The following is an 18823-nucleotide window of genomic DNA, read 5'->3' as shown; positions in this document are numbered from 1 at the left end:
ATGTCGATAGAAATTACAGTAATGATGATGATGGGGATGATAAAAATGACAATGACGATGATAATGGTGGTGATGATCATCATCATCGATCATCTGTCAAAAATAGAGTTGTTATTTCTCTTACGTATATCAATGTGTCCTAAACAACCCTTTTCTAGCACTGATCACATTTTTTGGGTTGATGATATTTCTTACAACATCTACAATTATGAACAATTGCAAACAATGTCCATAATGATGATGATGATGGCATGAATGGTGATTATGATGATAATGTAATGATGGCAATAACAATGACAAGGATGATGGTGATGATGATGACAATGATTATGATAATGAGAATGACCTTACAATCTTATGGATTTGTGAACAATTCCTAGTTTCAATACCATTTTCTGGATACGTATTACTATCATACTTTTTAAATTTTCTGTCTCTCTTGAGGTATCTTACTATAATGGTGTTGTCAACACTAGAAAGATATCTTGTTGTAATGGTGGTTCTAATGTTAGCACTAGCAAATTTTAGTAGGGAGGATGCTACTACAAGAGGAATTCCTTCTAAGTGACTATGGCATTCAAAATGAGGCTTTATGGGCTACTTGTTAACACATGTTCTCATGCTCATATAAAATTAATGTGAAAAGTTGCTTTAATTGGTTCCCATGCATAATTGATATTGATAATGGGGTGGTATAAAATTGTAATGGGCATATCCGTTAGTTAGTTATGATGGGTCAACAACATTGAAACCATCCAAGTGACATTTCACCTTGGAACAATCGTCGCTCGTGCGAAAACACGAAGTTTATGTAAATGAAAGTTGTGATTGTAGTGGAATTAAAACCATTGAGAAATATCAAAGAAGACGCTGCCTACCAGTTTTGAAAGACAACCAAGGCATTGAACAACTATTTGCGTTAGGATGTAGTGAGGGAATCGAAGGAAATTTGGCAGCCCTAAGTTGCCATTACTATTTCCAATCACACATTCAATAGTAACCATAAAAGGTAGCCACATATAAACAGAACCTCGAGGTGTTGACAGTCAGAATCTATTGTAATAGCTTTGACGTATATATAGTTTTGTGTTTAGATGAGAATGAAGTGGGCTTCATCCAGGGTTCGGCTCAATCCTCGTCCATTCCATGCAGTGGTGTTTAATTCGCCAAGCAAGAGAATATTACGTGAGTGTTCAGAGTTAAATCAATAGAAATCAAGGACGTGTGATTGTCAAAGTATTGCTCCTCCCTTATGATTGAGCGCTTGATGCGATGGTCATTATCCTTGGGTGATACTTTTATTCCCCATTTTCTATTGAAAAAGTAGCGTTTTTCTGTTCGATTATGATAGGATTGGATGAACGCCGGTTTGGGTGGATGTAGACCCATGTTTTTTTGTGGTGATCTTCAAATGTCTTGAGGATAAGAAAAAAATCCTTGACCAAGGTCCATGGTTTTGGGGATGAGTTGGTCTTCTAGTGAAGCCATGGTTTCCCAACTTCAATCCTCTCACTATGTTGCCGATGACTACTCTAGTATGGGTAAGATTCCCAGTTTTCCCATTCACTTTACCCATCTAGATCTCTTAGAAAAAGTGGGCAATTTTATTGGAAGATTCGTCAAAGTAGACAGGGAAAGACTTTTGAAAGGCATTTTCACCTATGTTTGCATATGTGTTTAGGTAGATCCCAATGAAGTTTTGCGAGATAAAATTGAGCTCAAGTGGATGGGAATTGTGTATTCCCAACCCCTGGACTATGAAAATACAACTTTTCGATATAGGAATTACCAACAAGATAGACACCTTCAAACTGTCTGTCCCTTTCCAATAGGGGCTTCCTCCTTACAGTCATCTAAGAACTCTAGCTGCAGTTGGAGGGATCTTAAGGAAAGAGAGGGATCCAAAATGTAACACCCCTCCCTTGTGTGTCAAACTTTGCAAACCTAAGCTGAGAAAGCTAGGTATGATGTGTAATATAAAAAGTAAATACATTATTAATAAATTAATCACTTGGAAAAGTGAGACACCAAGAGATGAGATTCTTGCCAAATCACATTGGTGAATGGGAAAGGATAATTCTTTCATGGTAAAGCTTCTCGATTTAATTCTAGATAAGTTGGATGGATTGGAGATAAATATCCATTGAGAAAAACATAAAAGTTGTGCGGGAGAGAAAGGAAATCTTCTATGAGGAAAATCCTCATGGGAGAGAAAGGTGAGCTTTTATGAGATAAGCCTATGCAAATGGATAAAAAGATCCATAAAAGCGAGACACCGCTAATGGAAACCATATCTTGAAAGAAGGTATTAAATACCCATTGCATAGATCAATTGGAGGCAGTTGATCCATGGCAAGAACCTCGACTCGGTGGTGAACTGAAGAGTCATTTCTAGGTTGGGTAGCGGTGCTCTGTTTTCCAAGTGTCGTTCTCTCTTTTGATCTAGTTTGACTCACTTGCGTGGATTGTTCTGTATGTTGGTTTCTTACCCTCTATGTTATAAATTCCTTAGCATATGAGAGAATTTGATTGAGTTTTAAATGCACTGCATGTGGCGTTAATGAGATGATTTTATGGATGCACATAAATGAAATTCTAATTACAGTCACAGTATGTGGATCTTATGTAGAATTGGTGTTAACCTGTCTTTTGTTAAGATAGTGAATAGTCGTGCTTGAGCCGCTATGCAAATTTGTTAACTGTGGTTAAGGCTCGACTGTATAAACTATGGTACAAGTTATTTGTGCTATGCATCCACTGCCGCGCTTCTGATTAATTGTGCATAATCCCTAAGATACACATGTTAACGTGTCATGCAACTGTGGCAGACGGATTATTGATTATGTATGATAAATGATTTTGTTTTGAAACGGTAGAGCATATGGTTCGGGTTATCTAATATATGCATTATGCATTATGCATTATAGGATGAATTGCATCCATTGAGGCGTTCTAATTATTTATTCGTATTGCATAAGATATATGTCGGTGGTACTTTCGGCCATGATAATAGGAATATGAACATGCTATATGGCAAAGCTAGTTATTGTAAATGGATGACCTGATCTCCATAAATGTTGGATTGAATCCTCAAAGGAGGGATACTCGAATGCGGGATATTGAATAATATTGATTGATTCCTCCTCTGTGATGTGATGTAGGCATGGGTAGAAGTGCTTGTGTTAGCTTTGTTATGAGGTAGTTGTATATGAACGCGTGTGACAACCATTACATCTAAATTTATTACAAGCTAAAATTAGTAAAGGAAACCAATATGTTGCCTTTAATACTATGGCTAGGAGGTGTCTACTGAAAGAGGACCCAAAGTTGATCATAATTCATGGAATAAGGTACCAATCAACCTTAAGCACAATGCAAGAATAGGATGAAAACCTTAAGCATGACCACCAACTCATCGAATGGCCTTGAGGCTGCAATATGCTAGAAGAGGATGAAAAACATTGACTTTGAAAGATTTTACAACCAGAGAACCTTAAAACCCCAACTCCCTCCTTAGGACAAGTGTATTTGAGTTTACCAAGAGTTGGCTTCCAACACACCCAACGCTCAATGCCAAACATGACATGGTACACTAAAACACAAAGACCGTAAAACCTTTCAACATATCGACAAAGTACACATTCTTCCTTGAAATACACATTCTAAGGAAACCCACAAATGACTTCTCCTCATTTTGAGGATGGTACCTAAGTTAAATTGGATTGCATAGGGATTTCTTAACACAGGGTTCAAAATTATTACAACAATATACTCATTAATCACTAAATATGTCATTTGTAGGAATTGCAGTTAGGTGGGGAGGATAACACTCCTATCCATTTTTAAAGCTACACCCAATTAATAAGTTCTCCATGTGCCACAATAAATGCAATTTTTATGACTATAGTGACACATCCCTCGAGATTTCCTTCCACACCAACACTTTTATCCATGAACTAAAGAGTGACTATTTCATTATTATATTATACATACATGTTAATATAAGCATTAAAATTTGTATTTCTTTGTAAAAAATGCTAGTCCAAGAGATACATTTGATCACCTTGTCTTGTATCCAATATCCAATGTTGACCCCTATATCCTTAGATCTAGAGTGAAGGTTTCATTTCTAATGTTGTGTTTGAGATTAAATTCTAATTAAATATTTGGGTTAGCCAAGGTCATTACTTAACTTAATGGCTTTGCAATATACAATGTATCATATTTTTTTTAAGTTCAATTGGTGAGATATGTCTGGGGGATTGAACTTTCGATCACTTGGATACACAAGGGCTTGCCAACATGCTTTTTTCCAATTGTGCTACTACCCTCAGAAAATATACAATGTATCATATTAACATCCACTTAAACCAAATTGACTTTTGGGACACATGTCTCTTTGATGATGAAGGGAATCCAATTATGTGATGTCAAACACATTCCCTCACAAACACTCACAAAGACCCTACACTTTTTAGGGTTCGAACCTAGGTTGTCTGTTATGAAACCAACTCACAAAAAGATAGAAAAGATAGATCAACAACTTAGAAATCAGCCTCTTCGAGGGGGCAACCTCCTTTACATTACACAAAAGAACAATTATTGGATGATACAAATGACAAAGCCTCATTTCTATATATAGGAGTCTAAGGGGTCACAATATAATCAAAGTCAACATAACAATAATAATATAAGGGCACAAAAATAACAATAGTGGGCTTCTATGGGGCACAATAATAACAATATGGGGACAATAAGGGCACAACAATAACAGTAAGGGCCACAATGACACTAGTAATGGGGGAATCACTAGTGTTATAGGGACCTAACATTGTCTATATGGAAACACTGTATAATTTTGAATTTATTTATTGTAGATTTGTACATAGATGGATATTCCTTTCTTTGCATTTATCTTTTAGACTTCTTGCTTTCACCAATTGATTTAGAGCTTATGGAGTCTCAAGTAGCACCAATCCCCTTGCTTCTATTGGATTGAATAACATGATTTCTCTTTTGAAATCCATAATATCTCATTCACATGCTTCCTATTTCTCCCATAAGACTTTAGCACAGACTCCATGATCATGTTTGTGTCCCTCTTAATAACGCACTCCTTGGAAGGGGCCATAAAATCTTTTATTAGGACTAAACTTGGATGTCTCTTCTTTCTTGCCCTTTGATTCTTCATTCAATCATACCACCCATCAACTTGTTATTTTTCCATTTTTCTTATAATGACCTTTGTTGTTGGGAAGGTGCCTTTCAAGTATTTTGTCTTTGCATATAGATACACATAAAGTATCATTATTTTAATCTAATGGACGTGGTTGTTAAAATCACCAATATTTAATTAAATATGCATTGTTATACCTTTGCTCAAGTCAACTTCAATTCAAATTCTAACACATGTGTGTATACCCTTCCTTGCTTAGTTTGTATATTGTTGTAAGTCCCCAATATATTTATGTTGGCTTTTGAAAGATCATCTCATCCCAAAATAAGTAGGGGGGATTCAATATTCAAATCCAGAGTGGGGTTGAAGAAATGGATATTGAAGATGGATTCAATTATAGAAACTATCTTTTGAAAAAAGGTTAGTTTTGCCCCAAAAAGAAAGTCCCTCCTTTGAGACCTTGCCACAACTTCCATAGTTGTGAAATTTTACAATAATAGAACCTCTAGAGTAGAGGTTTACCATATACTTAGAACTTAGGTTGGAATTGATTTGATTCTTGAACTCTTTAGATGATGACTAGAGATCATTAAATACATAGTTTGAAGCGTTTGCTTGTAGTTATTAATGAACTTGTTAACCATCCATAGATGAATACTTCCCTTGCACATGTGCTTGATTTTGTCAATAATGAAAGAATCCTACTATGTTTTTGGTATATTCGACAAGACTACATCTTTAAAATAAAGAAGATTCAATTCTTAATGCTTTGCAATCCTGTAAGAGGGAGGGACAATCGAAGTCACGCAGGAGGAGGTATTCCCTTTGTTTAGCGAAACTCTACAGAGATAAAGCACTAAATGCAAGATTAACCCCTTGTTTATGTGATAATTAGGGAATATATATCTATTCTCTCAAAGATTAGTCTTATATATTCAAAAAGAATTTCTCATTTATTCTAAATAACACTTAACACTGTTTATAGAATAATTTCTCACCATTACAATCACAATAATCATTTTTCAAGGCAAAAACTACATCAAAACTTTTTGAATATGCAAGTAGATAATCTCCACAAATGAAGATGAAAACATATTTTGAGCATGTTTAAAGTGGATTAAACTATAATAATAAAAGACACAACAAAAATCTTGATACAATAATAGCTCAAATAATTATCTTTAACAAAAATCTATTAAAAATTACTATAAAATTATAAAATGAAATTAACATTAATAAATAATCAATTAATTTATATAAAATCCCAATTTAATAATGAATAATTACTTAATTCTTTAAGTTCCACTTCAAAGAAAGCATTGACACATCAGCTAGAGAAGGGTGCATTATTGTTTCGGAGTTCTATGTCCGTCGCATCAATATTTTATTTGATGTGCCCAATTATTTTTCCAAAGTAAAACTATTATTCAACTTAAATAATAGAATGTATAATATTTCAAATTCTATAAAATGTATAATATTTCAAATTCTTTAAAAATCCGTTTTACTGAAACACAAATATATGGCCGTCGATGACATGAGTAGATATTCTATCCCGCCTTTAAATTCAAATCTTCTTGGTAGTTTGGCGCCATTGCGCGTATCCCTCTCAACGAGCTCAGTAGCTCGCATATGAACAATCATGGTTTGCAATCGCATAAACATTGCCCCAGAATCGATCCACGAGCCACCAGATCTCTCTCTGCACGACTTCCAACAGTTCATCTGCATTTCTTCGTGGTCAAAACGATTTCAGAAAAGGTATTTTTCTGCAAGAGAGTGCTAAAATTGCAAAGCGCCATTATTTTCTTGTCGCCGTCATGAATCCTCTACGCCTTGTCCTAATGAAATTATTTAGAGTTCTTGATTGGAAAATTTGCCATATTTCAACTTTCTGGAAATATTTCATTAAATAAGCTACCGTATTATCTAAAATAAATCTGAAGAAAGAGGTCGTGCTCAAAACAATGTTTTAAGCAGCAAATTTCACAAGGGTTATTTCTGGTTTAGTTATTCTGAGCTTTCAATGGAAAATTTTGACTCTATTTTGGCTTACAGGCAAGATTTCATAAACTAACGCTCTCTATAAATGGACTAGACAAAGTTGTGCTCAAAATTTTGTTTAAAAAATGGCAGAGTTTGGGAAGAAGTTCTTTAAGTTAATGGATCAGCATTCAGATGCATTTCGAGTGGTTTGATTGAATGATTTCTGTCTCAGTTCCGTACATTTAAAAGTTTTGGAGAATGGGAATTGATAATTCTGGTATTTGATGGTGTTCTATTCAAATTACACAGAAGAAGATAGAAAGCTAGGGCTTTTAGAGGCTAAGCGTACATAATGGCACAATCTTTACAGGTTTTCGTGAGATTTTTAAGACAGGCAAATAGGATAGAAAATTAGGGATTTCACTAAGCCAAGAAAGCTAATGCTACATTCTTTACAAATTTACTTCAGAGTTTTGAGACTGAACATTTTTGATGTTCAAGTGGTTCGTAGATATCTTCATGCGGTTTCTATTTCCATGGAACCAAGAATTTGATACCTCAACATGAAATACTGTGCTCCGAAGGGTTTTCCCTTCCAGCTCATCTTTGTGTAATGGAATAGAATCGTTAATGCTCTTTAGTGTCTGGAGAAGTCAAAACTAATGGATCAAGAAGCAGGGGCTATTGGAACGGTTAGTAATTGAGGGAAACACTATCCTTCACAATATAACAACGTAGAGGAAAACTCATGGTACATTTTTGTAGTTTTGGTCGGATTAGGCCATCCAAGCATGCCGTTAGAGATTTCAGAGAGAAGCTCTTTGTTTTCTTTAGCACCGGCTGAAGGGGAGAACTTTTGCCACATTCCGGGGTCATCTCTGTTCATTATAGAAGGAGGTCTTGTAACCTGCTCCAAACTGCCAGTTTCTCTCTTTGAAAGTTTGTATTGAAAACCAGTGCTGGGTCGAAGGTTTACTCATATGAAGGATGCAGAAAATGAGAGTCCTTTAGTGAGTCCATGAAAAAGGCTTGGCGAAGATTTGGGGCAAAATGATACCTGCAGCAGAGCCAACAAAGTTCCAAAATTAGAGCCAACCTCACCAATTAAAATCTACAAACAACCTGGAATCCTATCTTTAGGACGAGATTGTTTGAAGCACCCCAAAAACTCAAGTATGTTATTACTATGCTACCTTTCTATAGACTGGAATTATTTCTTTTATTGGTGCAATATCCGTGATATAGTCCTGGTTCAAGCAATTGAAAGATAGACTTGATTTTTCTTCTAGTTGATTATGAGACTCTGTACTCAAGGTCATAAGAAAAAAAATCCAAAACTTTTTAGCTAGTGAAGTATAAGTTCCTGAAAGTTAAATAGTAACTATCTCTATCCAATTACCCACTGTGTAGGCAGGCATATCATTGATTTTAGCAAGCCTTAGCATTTTCCTGTCTACCTGGATAAGGAAGCAAAATACAAACGAATAACTATCTTATCCCTGGTTGAACAGGACAGGTAAAAACCATTGTTTCCTTAAATTAGTTTCATCTTTTACCCCTATAATAAGTTATTGTGTCAGGTTTCTGAACTCTTCCCTGACACACATGAAAGTCACATGCAGTTTCAACAATGGTATTGATAAATTATAACAAATTCTTGTACAAGAACATTCTTATAGTCGTTGCCTCTCAATGCCAAGCAGATGTTGCAATGAGAATTTTGTCCAACCATCCAAAATAGTAAATACATAGCTCCTCCTTCTTCCTTAGTCTTATAGCTATTGCAATATGATTAACAGAGCAAAGATTTAACCGTGTCCTTAACATTAGCACTGAGATGATATACACTAAATCCTGCCATAGTCACTCTAGCTCTCCATTTTCCTGTAACTTCATACCTCTCAATCCTTTCTTCTCCCTCACAAGCAATTATGTTCACTGTGTCTCAGGCAAGGCATTGTTTTTCAACATTCATACGATTTCTGCTATCCCTTTTAAGTGTAGCATCTAGCGACTCAAACACTGATGAGTAATAGTTTAATGCTTCCATGGACTGGGGGATGAAAGGTGTATTATTAGTGTTAACCTCTTGTTTTATGATCAGAAAGTAGAATGTCATGCTTGGAGGCCTTTTTTAACATATTGTTATTCGGTAACCATAAACTGCTATTCACAAAAACCAGGTATCATAATTTCTTTAATTTCAACTTGTTTCTCTTATTGGGGACAATGAAATGTACTGTCTTGCAATCTCTCTCACATGCAAATGAGCTAGCAGGTTTTCTTGAAATACAATTAAGAAACTGCTGCAAAATTAGCAAATTAACTCCATAAGATTCCCCCACAAGACAATGCTGTTGCTTGCCCCTTGTCATAGTTAGTTGCTTGGAGTCCACAAAATACTCCCACCTCCTTTAAGAATTCAATTCATCTCCAATCATTCACTGCTTCTGTGGGGAAGGGTGCATTCTTCTTGTTACCTCTCAAATTGTATGTAATGATAAGAGCCCTAATCCACAATGTACAACTTCAGGGAACTGTTAGGATGGTCACCACCTTCACCTCAACAACCTATCCTCTTCACTTTAGGCTGGCTCTCCTTTGGCTCAAGGGGATATACTTAATACTATTAATAAGACAAAGAAATGAGGCACAAGGTGAAGTTGAGAGAAGCCTTAGTAAAATAGAGTTTTGGAGTTTTTATGGTTTTAGAATAAGTGATGGAAGGAGAATCAAATGGCTTATGAGGTCAAGAAGAAACTCTTCGGAGAAGTGGCTTATTTCCTTCAAGGATTAGGGGTTTGAGACTAGAGTCTAGAACCAAAAGGAAAGAGTGATCCCTCACTCAATGAAGAATAAAAATGAATATCAAGGTCTACAAGAAGGGAACTTTCAATGGAAAACCTTCACCAACAAGATCAAATATGTTTTGATAAATGTACTTAATACTTCTTCCTAGGGAACCAAAGAAAAAACATAGCAAGGTGCCAAATAATCACCAAATCAACAAAGGAATAATGCAGAAGAAAAACCCTAAAACATCTCCCTTCCAAATGGTAACTTACCCCCTAAATGGATTGATCTTGAAGTCTTGTAGAAGACGAGCATTTCATCATTAATCTGTATGCACCAAAATTCAAATAATAACCAAGAAAGAGAAGCTTCAAGATTGAAAACAATCATCCACAAAAAAAGAATCCCTTACACCATAAATGCTCCAAGAAAGATATGTCAATTAAGTTCCAAGGAGTGAGAGCTACAAAAATCCAACCATGAGTGAAATTGAGGAAGTGCATCTCTTTACACATGAGATTGACCTCCTCATCAACAAACACATCATTGACAATAAAACCAAATAAAATGCTCAAGGGAGCTTATTTTTGTTAGACTACTGCTCAAGTGAACTTATTCATTTTCCTACCCTACTGTAGCATGTACAAAATGCAACTACTAGGTGAAGTCAGTGATCCAATGCAGCCACCTTAACATCTTGGAAGCACAATGCCCCTTCCCTCAGTGCTTAGTCATCATGGAAAACAGGGAGACATCAAACTCTGAATGGTTACAAGTTGGAACCTTTGTCAATGCCTCTCTGGGAATGAATTTGGATGCCTGCAAATGAAGTATGTCATGAAGGGGCTGTAACTTTGGACATGTTCTGCTACATGATATATCTACCCATCCCTGCAAAGGACTGTTATAATTGTTGTCAAACCATAAGGTGTTTTCTTGGCTCTTGAGCATCTCTTCCGAGAAAACAATATCCCCCTTTACTGCATGTTTTTGGATTCTGGTTTTAAGACTATATGAAAAAGTACAAGACTGTTGTATTTTTGAGTCTTGCACAGATTCAGCAGTTTGCATGTCAAGGCCATATTATCAGTTCTGCACTCTTCTGTTCCCTTTGGACACAAATCACTGTTCTTTTGCAAGGCATTCCCGGAACAAATTTCAACAATGTGGTGATCCATATGACCAATTGGTGTGTTCTTCTGCCTTACAAGAGAATCAATTTTATTTTCTAAAGTATGCCAAAGAATGGCACCAATGTCATTCTCAGGGCATCTTCAAGCATGTATTCTTGAGTAGGGCATTGATACATCCTCGAAGGACTGTCCCCAAAAACTATCTGAAAAATGAATACAACATTTACTATAATAGCTACAAGTTGATACTTTCCAGGAATTGTTATTACCTTGCTCAATCTACCACATACATCTTTTTTATTGTCATTTTCTATCATGGTGTATACATTTTTTTCAACAATTTTGAAGTGTGCCCTGCCTTCAATGCAATGTTGGTTCCAGGAAGGAATATAATCATTGTCGAACTACCATGACTGCCATTTAATGATATCAGGCCTGTTTCTTCAAAATCTAGCAAGCTCTCACAAGTCAAAGGCCAGATATTAATAGAACAATGAGGTGCATTTCCATTGTCACCTCAGCAATCCTCCTTCTGCTTTTTAGTGGAATTATACCACACAGGAGGCTTCCCAATTTTCACCTAAATGATATTCTAAGTTATATGGATCAAGGTGATATATCAGATGAATCAAAGCTAAGTAAAGGTACTTTCAATGGACAAGGGCACAATTGTCTATGTGTAGGAGCAGTGTACCATATACAAAGCCCTAGAGAGGTACTTGTGACCTAGGGTTACATCGTGTAGATCAACAAAGGGATGCCTATGTATACAAATACCAAGAAAAGGTTTGCAAATAAGAAAAGGCAAACCTTCGATTTAAGACCCAAGTTGAAGCCTTAGCCAAAGTTAGGATTTAGCTAGGGCACAAATTACCTAGGGTAGACTGTTGGGGAAAATTCAAGCATGAAGAGAGCTAGATTTTGAGTGCCAAGGATCAATCAAGTTTAACTCAAGCTACTAAAGCCTCAATGTCTATCCAATAGGAGACCCTTGTTGAATTTGACCCTATGCCCTAGCCCTAGCGGCCTGCTTTAAAGGACTTCAAAAAATAGAAGAGGAGATAAGATGAAAGTTTTTATGATTTTTGATCACAAAAAGGATTCCTAGTGCCTTTTCCTACCTGGGTGATGTAGTCTATAGGGCTAAATTTAAGATAAATTAAATTTATGCTTGGAGTAAGAGGGAAAACCCTAGTTTTCACTTGATAAACCCTAGCTATCTTTTTAATGGGGGGGAAATTAAATAAATGAAAGCTCTCTAGGAGGTCCTTTATGGTATTCAAGGTTTAGCATGCAATAATCAAGCAAGATTTCCATATAAGATATGCATGTAGAGATGGAATAAGAAAAACCCTAGCATAATTTTATCACATGAAAAACAATAAAAATCTGCAATTACACTTAAATTCTTCCAAGAAATAGCCTTCTTTCAATCCCAAAAAGACACCTCCAAGACACAAATCATTCGCCAATAGCAATGGGTCCAAAAAGATCACATCTCCACAAGTAGCGAGTTGCATCTAGGCTAAGTAGAGCTTTATAAAAGAGGTTGAAATCCACAAGTGATGATGATAAACAAGGGAGTGATCCTCTATTTATATGAGGTCAATCACTTCCATTAGTTTTCCTAAAATCCTTATAAGAAACTTAATTCTGAGTGGGCTTGAAGTAAATGGGCTACCAAGCCAACTCAATAGTTCAATACAAAAAAATAAGCCACTAATGCTCGCATGCATGGGTTGAAACTCTTCCCAAGCATGATGTTATGCCCTTTTAGGGGTAATAAAGCTCCAAAAATACAAAACAAGGGCTAGATGCATCTCCAACCATCATAATCAATCATGAATTGAGGTTGAGTCATCAAATCAAGCCTTAAAACATCCCCCTTTATTTTCCTCCCTTCCTATGGATTATAATTGATAATCTAATATTTTTTAACTTCATTTGATTCTCTGAAGTTGATTTCCTTCCTCCATTTTCATTAAAATCATCATGTTATAAGGCAAAAGGGCATACCTTTATATGAAATTTTGCCAGCAAAGAGTCCAAAATTAAATTTTCATGCAACTAAGCAACATTGCTTTTTAACAATACTCTTGGTTCAACATTTTTTGACAATGGTCTTGGTTCAGTACTTTCTTACGAGCAGAGCCCTCTCCATTCCTTCAAGCAAGAGTGGTCTCCTTGGAAAAACAATAAATCTGACCATTTCAATTTTTTCATAATGTAATACCTTGTACCGGATATCTTTGGTTTATGCCTTCTAAAATCTTGGATACCTCATCAATTTTTCCCTTAGAGAAACACTGTTTTACAGAGTCAAAAGTTAGTTTCACAACCTCTTCTAATTATTTTGCCTTCTAATTGTAATGATTTTTCCACTTCACTGGTCTGAAATAGAGCAGACATTACTTCTGTGTATACTTTAACATGTACAGAGGATTTACAATCTATCACTTCTTCAAGAACTTTTTATGCCTCAATTTTTTTTCCTACCTTCCCAAGATGATGCATGCCATAGATAAAACTTGCATGACTTGGAACAACACGTTCCCTAAGCATTTTGTTCAGTATCTGGGCAGCGGCTTGAACTTTCTTTGATTTGCAGCAAGCTTTGATGAGTGAATAGTACAGAGCATCCTCCTACAACATGGCATAGAGCAAAATATGCTTAACAGAAGTAGTCATTCACATCAATAGCAGGAAAACCATCCTGATGTGTTTCCAACAAAACATTATCTTGTGATACCCTACACACCACCATATTGGGTAAAAATGTAAAACTAGCATGTGTACCCCCAATGCCAACATTTTTTTCAAGAAGTTCCAAACCATAGCAGACAAGACTCTAGATACTAAAATGACAAGAAAAGTTTACAAAACTTTGAGAATTGTCAAGCCTGTTTCAGACTCTCAGATATCTAGTGAGCTATGCCTGTCCATGAATGCACGTGAGAGACCAATAATATACAAGAAGGCAATGAAACAATCACAAAAGCACCTACACTCAAAATTCCATTCTGGAAAGAAGGAAAAGACTCACTAAGGATACCAAGGGGTGCAAAATTCTAGATGTGAGGAATAGCAGTTACTGAGGAATACGGTTCATCTATTCTTACTGTTACAGATAATGCATTTACCAGATTGACTCAAGGTCTATTTCCTAGTGTCATGGAACACTGTGTTTTGATGATGGCTTTTGGTCTTGTTCCCATGGAACTGTAGTTGCATCTGGCTTAATCAATATGAAAGGGCTGCCCTGTGCGCGATTAGGAAGAAGTTTCCTTTCTTTCTCCTCTGGATTATGTTTCAAAATTATAACCATCAGCTATCGGCATGTTGAAGGGATCACACACCTTTCAAGCAGAGCCCATTTTTCTGCAGGATTGTCCATAGGCATTGTTGCAGGTAACACCCCTTCATACAGAAGCCAGTTTTCCACAGAAGAATGGTGGTTGTTCAGTGACTCAGGGCCTCTCTGTGCAGTCACAAGTGTATCAGCATTATAACATATCCTTTCAGAATTCAAGTATATCTTCTCACTGGAAAGCAAAACAACCTCACTTCAGAAACAACAAACATTGTAGATTAGGGTGAAATTTGTGATCTATGATCTTCCTGATATATGTCATTCCCTTTCTAATCTTGATGACATTTTACAGGTCTGTATGAGCAGAAAGAATTCTCTCAGTGCTTAATCATTTTGAATTTTTATGGCTTCTCATGTTGGTCCCCATGTGAGTATCAGTTAATACTGCTGTCAAATTGTATAAAACAGATAGACAGGAGGACTGAACACAGAAGGTCTACATAAACCAGTTTTGCAGTGCTTCCTTTTGCTATTCATAAACAACTTGCACTGTGGGAATGTACTACCTGCAAGGTTGCGTTGTTTGTTTCATGAAAGGCTGGCCGCTAAATGGCATTGGGAGCCCAGTTGTTTACTTTCCAAGTTAGTCATTCCTATCAGATTTACTTTGGCTAAATATTGTAAGTTAACACCCCATCTTTTGTGTCATATGAAGTTGAAGTTGAATCTTTAGAGTAACAATATTCTCCAAGCTTGTTTCTTTTGTTCAGCAAAATAGATTTCTAAGTTTATTGTTCTTTGTGTCACTGGCCCATAGTAAGGTTGCTTATTTAAATAATTTATTCAAATTATCATTTCTGTTATTAAACAAAAAATATTGTATAGCCCAGAATTGGGCCCACTGGAGTTCATTCCCCTGTTAGGTCAGCATAAAACCTTTGTTGCATAGATCAATGGGCCATGCAACATTGGGCATATCATTTTTTAAATTTCAATAAAAAAAAATTATTTGAAAATTAAATTTTTAATACAGTTTTTTTATGAAGAACCCAAAGAACCCGAAGAACCCAAGCACACGAAGAACCCGAAGAACCGAAGAACTGAAGAACCTGAAGAACCCAAGAACCCAAGAACCCGTTAAAGGAAAAGAACCCAATTTTTTTTTGAAGAACCCGGTTCTTCACGGAAGAACTCGGTTCTTCATGGAAGAACCCGGTTCTTCTGGGTTCGTCTGGGAAGAACCCATACCCAAATCCGGTACTTGGGTGCGGGAACCCGGGACGGGTTCGAGAACCCTACCCCCGGGTGCGGGTACCCATGCAACACAGATTTTCATGGATATAACTTAATATAACTTTCTTATGTAGAAAACATGGCTTATCTTAGGCTTAACCATGCATATAAAATACCACCTATCATCTTCATTGAAAAAAGAATGGTGTCTTTGTTCATAAATATCAGTGATTAATCGTAGGAATGGCTATTATTCTCTATCAAACAAAATCAAGGACTAAGTAATGAAGATCTTGGTCGACAACAAAACTTATGATTATTAACTTCACATTAAAATTCACTTCATCTCTGCCACCTTCAAGGAAATCTTTGTTATCCATCACCATATTGATGTTGTGACTTGGTCCTTGAAAACAATTTAGCATGTTTGATTCATGGAAACCTTCAAGTTAGACAGTATATGTCATCCTAACTTGCAAGAGATTGGTGTGAGGTACATTGAGGCTTGCACGGCCTGCCCTGCAGTTTGCCCTCATGAAAGCATAGAAGTAGATTATAACCAGTTTCTTAGGAAACCATGAATCCTTTCTAGCCTTGACATCTCCGTGACCAACAAGATATACAACTCCTGATAATTCAAAACACTTCCATAGTTCCAAATGTACATCACAAGAAGGAAGCAGGTGGCAAAAACCATTTATCTAACCATTTTCCCCCACTTTCATCAAAACTGCAGAAAAATAAAGTAGCTCAGTTGATCCAAATAGAACAGGAAATCCAATCGCAAGGAATATATTTTTTTCCCATATAAGAACCATGACAAGAGTCACTAGGCTTGTAGTCACCATAATCATCTCTACCTTTGCAATGCCATATGCATTTGATATCTCGACCGTGCTCTTAAAACAATCACATACCAAGACACACATTATCATTAGAACCCAGTTGATGACAAGAATGTAGATCTGACCCATGAACCGTCGGGATGTGTGAATTATTTTCAATCTGGGAAAGCATCCTAGGGCCATGGACATTTTAATAGATGAAATTGTTGCTGAGATCATTGCCTGGCTTGCAATCATGGCAACAACACTAGCTATCACGAAGACTGGCCAGATAAAACCATCTGGAATTGAAGCAGAGAATACGTTCTCCACCACAGAGGGATGCTTCATAAGATATGCAACTTGATCCATGTAAGCCAATAGTAGGCATGGGAATACTACACATGTGAAGGCTATCTGGATGGATCTTACTAAGAAGTGACCCAAATCAGCAAACATAGCTTCAGCTCCTATTATGCATAACACGCAACCTCCTAGGGACATCCATGCTTTGATAGTGTTCCTCTTGAACAAGTAATAGATATAAACAGGATTGAATGCCCTTAAAATTGTCATGTCATGTTAAATAATATTGTAAAGTAAAATAGAACCAATAGAGAAAAACCATATCATGAGTGCCAGAGAAAATGTCATGCCTACTTTGCTTGTACCAAACTGTTTTATGCTGAACAAGATCACCAGGAATATGATTGAGACAATGACCACTGTGTCTTCCATAAAGCTAGATATTTCATCTTGCATGCCACTAACAACAGACATGACTGATATTGCAGGTGTAAGTATGCCATCCCCAATTACCATGGAAGTACCCATGAGAAACAAGAGTAGCAGTAGGGTCTTCAATTTTGTACTTCTCTAAAGGCTTTCTTTGATTCTTAATCATCTTTCCAGTTTCGGGGTGGGCAACTTGAGCTTGAAACTGGAATTTTTTTCATCTGATGGTTGCTGGTTGGGGAGCAAATTGACCTTCGCATATGTGCAAATCAAAGAGTACAAGGAAAATGTCCCCCCTTCACCATTGTCATTGGCTTTGAGCATAATGAACACCTATTTAGCCAAAGGGATGAGGGCTATTATGTACATCACTAAAGCTAATGCACCCAAAACATCTTCCTCTCCTTTGGTACGAGCTTGGATGAATACACTAGTGAAAACATACAAGGAGTTGGTACCCATATCTCCATAGACCACTCCAAGTGTTTGGAATGCCAAGTCGAGCGTCTGTCCTAATGAAAGGTCCTTATCATGGCCCTTATGAACACCGGGCATGTCCATGGCCTCCACATCAAAGGAATCCACTCACTTGGTCTTCAGAACGAGCCCACGCCTCATTTTGCGTCATGTCTGATCATCGTCAACAAACCACCTTGGGGATTACCCTTCCATTTCACTGCCATCAACCGACCTGGACTCTGATGACAATAAAGACATTGAGCCCTCACTGATCCCATCCCTGTCTTTCTCATCCTAGACATTGATATGATAATGGGGTTGGCAATGACAAGAATGATACACAAAAGAGAAATCAATAAAAACTTAGGAGAATCCCCACAACTGTTTATAAAAAAAGCACAAGTTTATCATCCAAAGAAGCAATTTCTGCATTCAAAGACCACAATCCTCAATCTCATAATTTTATCATCCATAGAAACAACTCCTGCATTCAAATCCCATAATCCAGAAAAAGAAAGAGCTCAATCTCTTCGACCCACATCGTAACATCGCATCCCACATCCAGATTTCCATTGAAATCTTGAAAATCCTCATACCCAAATGATTTTTTGCAGTGACTTCTATGAATACATTACCATCCTTCGATCAGAGCGTTTTTGTTAAAGAAGAAACATATTATATATCTTCAAGGAGAAACATATAATGGTAATGAAAAGTTTTAAAAGGTATGTGATCCTTAGGCTTATTGGAGAGTATATAAAAAATTTCACACCTTTTTATGAGATATGGGAGGAAAACATGTTAAAGATTTTTAATAAATATAAAATTTCCAAAATGATGCTAGTTACGTGTGATTCTTTTTTCATTGTTTGTGATTATGAAAAATGAAACTCAATGTTTTTTCATTAGTGCACACATATTTCATTATATAATTGCATATATAAAAATCATTCCAGAGCCGATAACAATAAAAGTGAAGAATTTATGGTCCAACGTTATATTTAAGGGAGATGTTTAAGGATGATGTTTGAATTTTGTTTTTCATTTTAAGACATTTGGAGCAAATATTAGGAAGGACTTTGAGAGAGGATTGTCCTTGATTTTCGAAAATGGAGTTGTTCCTTTCCAGCCATATGCCCCAAGTGACCATCAAAGGGAGAGCTCATAAGTTTTT

General features: G+C 36.5%; 1 pseudogene; it reads right to left on the bottom strand.

Moving 5' to 3' along the window:
* LOC149232235 (ribonuclease TUDOR 1-like) overlaps positions 1-16827 on the bottom strand; it is a 30068-nt pseudogene extending 13241 nt beyond the window's left edge.
* Positions 16828-18823: the final 1996 nt, after the last annotated feature.

This window comes from Pinus tabuliformis, chromosome J (assembly GCF_031772625.1).
Source record: "Pinus tabuliformis cultivar Carrire ecotype Pingquan chromosome J, CPIR1, whole genome shotgun sequence".
In the NCBI taxonomy this organism is placed as follows: Eukaryota; Viridiplantae; Streptophyta; class Pinopsida; order Pinales; family Pinaceae; genus Pinus; species Pinus tabuliformis.
Note: the sequence above shows the minus strand (reverse complement) of the source record. Positions and strands in the feature narration are given on the sequence as shown.